Genomic DNA, 7909 nt, shown 5'->3' with positions numbered 1-7909 from the left:
TGCACCCAGTGTGGTAGGAAGGTGGGGAAGAGCCTCAGTCTGGTAAGTTTTTCACAGTGGATGTGTGGCATGGAAGCAGCATGATGACTCTACAACATGTCATCAGACATGAACGGTGAAGTGATCAAATGGCCAGGGGCCAAAGCAATGACCAATGATGTACCAGACATCAGTCTGGACTAAGAACCTGCAGCACAGACCTGCTGCTTCCCACTTAAAGGTATAAATTCCCTTCAGTAAAGGGCAGGGAGGGGAGCAAGGAGACCCAACATTCCTTCCTTCCTTTCTTCATTTATTCATTCACCCACTCAAGAAATACTCATAAAGCTTTTCTGGAACAAACGGTTTGCGCTGACATAGGTGGTCTGCTGCTAACCCAAGCATATTTCCATACATGCTCCTCGTTCTCAACAAAGACCTCATGGGGTTCCCCGCAGACAATGAACAAATTGTACCTTTATATGTATATCTATATCTATTGTCTACCTCCTTATCTATTTATCTAACATCTATGTTTCACCTATTATCTACAAAATCGTACCTATCATCTATTACCTACCTATAAATCACCTGTCTAACATCTGTGTATTTATCATCATCTATGTATCGAACCATCTGTCTACTTTGCATTATCTGTGTATCATCTCTACCCATGTGTGTATGTATGTGTGTATGTATATTATTTATGTATCATCTGTCAATCCATCTACTATCTGTCTACTTATCTGTCTGTCTATTACCTGCCTGTCAACTACCTATCTACCTACCCATCTACTGTCTTCTCAAGTGGCAACACGTCCATGGAAAAGAGCAGTGAACAGAGTCAGCGGGAGAGTGTGGGCTGGAGTAAGGTGCTATTTTCTACCCTGAGACTGCAGCTTCACTGATGGGGAGATCTGTGAGCAGCACGCGAAGGGTGCATGTGGCAAGCCACAAAGACGGGGATGGAATTGTCACAGGGCATCTCCACCACTTTGAAATAGGGACTCATTATTTAGTTCAGTAGAGAACAATGCAGTTATGTTTCTTTCTCACCTGAGACTAAAACATGTACCTGCTCTGCCAATATGTTTTTGTCTTTTTCCCTGACCTTCTCATTTTAGCCTCCACTGCCCTGGGTCAATTTTTCTAGGAGTATGTGAACCTTCCCCCATCACCCCCCCATTTGCTGCAGAGAAAGAAAGCAGCTTTCACCTTGCTTCGCCCTCCTCTTCCACGTGATGAACTCCCACTGGCATCACTGAGCAGAAAATGCTTGTCTCCCCCAGTGTCCAAGTAGCATTTCAGCCTGTGCACACTGTGAGGGGAGGGAGGCTGGGAAAGCCAGAGCACTCTTGAGAGAAGTGTTGCTGCAGAGGAAACTGAGGCCCAAATTGGTGAGAGACTGTCCCTAGGCGATAGCATTGGAGCTGTGAAGCAATGGGGCTTTCTGACAGCTGGCTCCGCTCTGCTGGACGGAAGCTCTCCCACACCTCCACGGAAGGAGCTGCCTTTCTCTGAAGACTGTATCTCAGACTCCACTTTTTATTGAAAACAAAGTGTAGCACTTTGCAGGTTCCAATGCATTTCTACATCCATTAGCACTTTACATGAAATTCTCTGAGGTATTCCCGACAAGTATGATGAGGACAAGAATGAAGACGATGTTGATCATGAAAATAGCAACTAAAACAGTGGATTACCAAGTGCGGGCCACCGTCAGTTCTGGGAGAGTTACACAGATTTTCATCTCACCCTCAGGAATTCCCCTGTGGTTGCCATTTCTGCTTTACTGACTAGGAGACTGAGTTAGGTAACTCATCACAGGGGCCTTAGCTGTAGGTGACTGAGCTGGAAATTAAAACTGGATGGTCTGAGCTGGAGCCTACACACTTCTCTGTGTCCCCATAGTGTTCCCATTTAACAGATACGCAAACAGGGGTTGTGACATTGCTGATCAGTAGTGGAGTTAGAGAAGTCATAGCTTAGTAATCTTTCTGCTTCATAACACCTCCCTTTTAAAACCTAGCTCTTATTGGCGAGACTCAACATGGAAGCCATGGGAAGAATATTTGGTTTTCTTGGAGGAGAGGATAAAAATGGACTTAGAAAAAGTAAAGCTGGTCTAAATAGTTCCAGACTGCACAATCCACCCCCTTCCATTCTTTCAAAGCTCATCCAAACTACTGGGTTACAGTTCTCAGTGTAAGGGCTAGACCTCTGAAGAAAGACCAGTCTTCATTCTCATGCACTCATGCAGCCAAGTTTCCCTCTTGAGACTGCTTGTTCTATGACACTTCAGATACTTTCTGCATTGTCTCTCTTCTTGACTTGTAACAGTTTGCAGCAGAAGTTAATGCACAAAGGCCAGTATGGACATATTCAATGGACTCAATACGGGCACTAGTCACAGCATGAAAAACAGTTGCTCAGTGAACATCTGTATTTTTAGAAGATGCCAGTTTATCTTTTTAAATATTCTGTCACTTACCATGGTCTCTGTGAGTGAATATACTTAATATGTAGCACCCTGAGCCACTAAAACAGAACAAATGCGAAGCACGTAGAATAGTTTCAGGATGCAATTGGATGTTTTCCTGTTCTCTCTCTGCTGAGTCCTTCAGCTCACAGATAGAAATACTGCATTGGCCCAAGTTCATCTTAATAGAATCGTTGTGCAGTTGGTCTGCTAGTCAGTTGTCTGGACCTTTGACAAAGTACATGACAGAATAACTTTTAAGGAGGAAAAGTTTATTTGGGCCCATGCCTCTGTGGCTTTTGGGCCTGTAGTAAGGTAGAACCTCATGGTTCTGATCACTTCATGGCTGCTGAGAAGTAAAGAGGAACAAGAGGGGCTGTGTCAATATCCCCTTAACAGCACCTCTCCAATGACCTAACTTACTTTCATGAGGCCCGCCCTGCCTTTTAAAGTTTCCACCACCTCCCAGTAGCACCCTAGGCTGGCAACCAAGGTTTTAGCACATAAGCTTTGAAGGGCACATCCAAACTACAGCAGTTGGTGATTAATCTTTATAACCCTCTTTGGAAGAAACTGGGGTAGAAGTGTCAGGAGTTAAGACACTTGCTAAAAGCTAAGGAGGATGTTTCACGAGAGCCAAGGCCAGATCTGTGTGTCAGGTTCTGTGCTCACTGTCCTTCTGTTCCATGAAAAAATACACACCATTTAAATATTTACATTTTGCTAAGAGTAGCAGAAATAATGCCAACAAATGTAAATGAAGCAGCCACGAGATGATTAAAACACTGGTGCTGGCCTCCCCAGCAAGAGGAAGTCTAATTTCTTGTTGACTCTCAGATGTCTCGCTGTGATCTGTCTCCATGAGCTGAAACAAAAGTTTTTCTGATCAAAGGGATTTGTCTCAGGGGGCATCAACTTTGCCAGTAGATACTCACCACATGGCTGGAAGGAGTGGCTGCTTATCTGAGACCAGCCAGAAATGGCAGCAGGACTCTTGGAAAGGAGGTGTCATCAAGAACGTTGACATGTGGGTGGGGGTCAGGTGTGAGCCAGGGCTGCCCAGCTCCTGCCATTTTGTGTTTGTACTCTTTCTTCAACAAAGGGCCGTTTCTGCTCCCTGCTTCAACAGACAAGGTCCTTACAGCTACAAGCAGTGTGTGCTCTCTACCCAGCCAAGGGCCTGAACCCACAGGTGCAGGTGAGCTTGTGTGTCTGGGTACACAGTTCTCCCCCTCCAGGAGGCTTTTCCCCTGCCATGTTGGAAACTGGCTTCATCACTTTCACTGTACAGAGACAGGCTGAGGACGCTGCTTCTCCTATCAAGGCATTGTTTCCCCAGCCCTTTCCTTTGTGTTCCAACAGGTTAATACTGGCTTCTTACTCTCTCCTCCTAACCCTTGCATAGGAAGGGTTGACTTACCCAATAAGTCAACTCCGTGAACATTGCTGAGTGAGGTCTCTATTGGCCAGGTCTTTCCCAACTAACTCTGAGCTTTCTCTCACTTTTTAATTCCCTCCTTCCCTCTCTCCCCTTCCCTCCCCTTCCCTTCCCTCCCTCCCTCCCTTCTCCCTCCATCCTTCCTCCTCCTCTCCCTCCCTCCCTCCCTCCCTGTCTCCTTCCTTCCTTCCTTTCTTTCGTTTCTTCCTTTTTTGTTAGGGCCCCTTCTTCATGATATCATCACTGTTACTGAGAATTCAGGCCTGTGTTTCAGAGAAAAGCAGTCCCCAGTTTGCATGCCTGGAGTTGACTTAAAGCCTGGGTTTCTAATATCTCCTAAGACCACAGAATCTTGTCTTTAAAGGGGAGCTTTTCTACCAGAAAATATTCCATTTACAATTAGAATTTGTAGAGAGAGTCTCAGAACAGCCAAGACATGGTGGTTTGTGCCTGTCATCTTAGCTACATGGGAAGGACAAAAAACATTTGCAAGACCCCATCGCAACAGAAAAAGTTGGACATGGTGGTAAATGCCTGTCATCTCAGCTATGGCAGGGAGCTTAAAATAGTAAGATCCCAATCCAGGCTGGCTGAGCAAAAAATCCACAAGACCCTGTCTCCAAAATAACCACAGAACAAAGGGCTGCAGGTGTGGCTTGAGTGGCGGTGCACTTAGCAAGTGTGAAGCCCTGAGTTGAAATCCAGTACAGCCAAAAAAAAAGAATCCCAGAACAAGAAATACTTCATTTATTCAGCCTGAAAATGTCCTCATGAGTTAAGACTATGAAGCCATAATGTCTGTCCCACAGGAACTCATAAAATCCCAGAGGAAATGGAAGGGCATCAGGGGTCAAGGCAGTGACATAAGTACCCTGAAGGTGTAAACATACGGAGCTTAATTAGGGACGTGCAGATTAGAAGGTGAGGTTAAGGAAGCTGCATAGAGGGAGAGATGCAGGAACTGAGAAAAGGCTGAACCTAGGAGGCTGCCATCCTAGAGGGCAGAGGGTGGCAGAAGGAATATACAGGGCCTGGTGGTCAGTGGCTTCGGGAAAAAGTAGGGTCGGTTGTGAGAGAGATGAAAATAATAGGAATATCTGTTTATCTCTCTCTCTCTCTCTCTCTCTCTCTCTCTCTCTCTCTCTCTCTCAGTGGGAATTGAACCCAGAACCTTGCACATGTTAAGTGTTTGCTCCACCCCTGAGCTACACCTGCCTAGAGGTTTTTTTTTTTTTTTTTTTTTTGAGTGAGCACCTTAGCTTAGATATTTCAGTCACTGAGAGGAGTGTGGGAAGGGGACGGTAATTTATGAGCAGCAGAAAACTTTTCCAAGTTTTTCATGATGTGCAGACTTAGAACCAGAAGAACACTTAGAAAACAACTACTAGCCCTGCACTGAAGATTTGTCTAACCATAGGAGCAAGCTGATGTTGAAGAAAGAAGTGCTTATGTTGGTTGCTGTAGGAAGGATGAAAGAGGCCAGAGAACGACATCTGCTGCCTCTACACAGAGTGCTAGAGAGTAAGCAGCCCTCTCTGCACTAATTCTCAGCCTATTTGATTCATATGTGAATGAGACTCCAGAAGACATCCTTCCTAAACCATACTGCAAATAGACAACTTCGAGAAACAAGAGGACCCCTGATTCCTTAGAGCTCTGAGTTGCTCAGCAGCCTAGGATATCTCCGTTCTTGAACTCCTCCTGGACAAGCTCTGGGAGAAACAGAATTGGAATCTGAATGACACACACCATCTCTCTTGGCATTTCCCCCTCACATTCAACTCTGTAAAAATAGAAAAATCCAACATTTGTTGAGTTTTCTGCAATACGTACTGCTAAGTACCATGAATCAGAGACAGAAAGAGAAATAAAGATATGGACCCAACCTTCAGGTTATGTACGGCCTAGCAAAAGCAACACACATGCAAAAAAAACACTGCAGCATAAATTCTTGACTTGTTCTATTGACGGTTTTATTTCTCAAAGGGTTAAGAAAGCAACAAGAGGAACCAACACATAGGGTCTATCTGTGAGACCCTATGCAGGAAGGAAACATGAAGCCCACATTTTATTTTTCTTTCAGAGAAAATGATCCTTAGGAGAGATACTAGCTTAGTAGGAAGGAGTGGAGGCTGAGAGGGGGAGAAGACTCAGAATCCGGGTATGGATGAGCTCGATTCCAGATAACTGTCAACTGTTTTTTGTTTGTTTTGTTCTTTTTTTTTCATTTTTTTATCTTGTCATGGGTCTACATTGTTTGGGCCGTGTCCCCGTTTTGTTCTTAAGAGAACCCAACATTCAAATTACAAGAAGATGACCATAATGACAACTCAGGACAATGTTCTAAACTTGATTTCCTTTCAAAACAATTTACAAATACTTAGAAATGGAAGCACAATTAATACACATCAGTCTTATTAATGAAGAGGAAGTCATGCCAACCTTACCCTGCTTCCTCTTTCCATTGGGCCACCACACTGAGGCACCATGAAAATACAGTTGACATTGGGTATCTAATTTATCTGGGGACACCACATGTGATTTTAGGGCCACAATTTCAGTGGCAAGAGCATTAAAAATTCTTAGAACCTAGCCTTTCAGCCCTGGCTTTCGGTGTAATTAAATTCCCGTGTATTTGCAATTTCCTGGGGCTAATCAACTGAAAGCCATCCAGCCCAGGGGGCTCTTAGAATCCAGCGGTCACATTTTAGTTATTTATTCATTTTATCTCGGGCTCTCCTCTCTCTCTCAGCTCTGTAACCTTTCCATTAATCTGTTAGCCTGTTTTTAGACTCTGTTTGCTTTTAGTTGCTTTTCTCAGGCCCTGGGACTTGATTAAGGAAAATATCTATGCAATTCATCAAAGCCAGATGAAAACACAATCTTTCAAGTTTCAAGTTTAATGTAACCTTTCACTTTGTCTCAATGGATATTAACTGGGTCAAGAAGTGGACATGGGCCCCTTAGGGTCTCTGTTTGACCTTGAGTTGGGCTGGCTGTCCTGAGAAAACATGGGCTCAGAGTATAGTTCGTTTCTTCCTTTGCTGACACCACAACAATGTCTTTCCAATTTTTTTGGCCTTCACTCCTATAATGGCTGGACTTTGTGTGTGTACCACACTTTCTTGGTGACACCAGATTACAGAGTGTAGCTAGGGTTAGACTGGGTGCAGTTTAGGTGCAATTCATGGCAGCCTGGCTTTAAGTCCACATTTTTCTTTTTCACTTAAGAGAACTACTGGACTGTGTGTGAAATTCATATTGACACAATCTTGGCTCTGGTCTAATGTTTATAAGAAATCCACTTGTCCCATGTCTTGGTATTTGCTACAGGTGACAAGTTACCTACAACATCTCATAACAGATGGTGCAGCACCAGTGGGTTGTGATGCCCACTGATGAACTGAGAACTGGTCTAAGTGATACAGGTGCAGCCAGTGGTGCCACTGCTGCACAAATGACTCATCACATAGAAGAGCATACATCTTGAAAAAAAACCTTTGTGCTGCACAGTGGCTTATGCCTGTAATCTTAGGTACTTGGGAGGTTGAGATTGGGAGGATTGGAATTTGAGGCCAACCTGAGCAAATATTTCGTGAAATCCCACTTCCAAAATTAACCAGAGCAAAATGGATTGGAGGTATGGCTCAAGTGGTAGAGAGCTTGCTTTGCAAGCTTGAAGCCCTGAGTTCAAACCCCAGTCCCACCAAAACAACAACAAAAAAAAAAAAAGAAAGAAAGAAAAGGAAAAAGACCTTTGTGCTGTTAATAACTGAGCATGTTTGGGCATGCCAATCTTTGCTTTCTGTGTTTCAGCTAATTGTTTCTCAGATTAAAGCACACACACACACACACACATATGCACAGGCACACACATGAGCGGGCACACACACACAATATCCCTTTTTCTTTCTTCCTCCTTTCTTTTTCCTCCTTAAGTCAATGTACTTTGTATTTCCATAAAAGGTATGTTGTTTGCATTTTTTGTCTTATTTCAACTGTGGAGTTAGAAG

The sequence above is a fragment of the Castor canadensis genome, chromosome 12, assembly GCF_047511655.1.
Source record: "Castor canadensis chromosome 12, mCasCan1.hap1v2, whole genome shotgun sequence".
Lineage (NCBI taxonomy): Eukaryota > Metazoa > Chordata > Mammalia > Rodentia > Castoridae > Castor > Castor canadensis.
The sequence above is the reverse complement of the archived record's forward strand: the minus strand, read 5'-3'. Positions refer to the sequence as shown.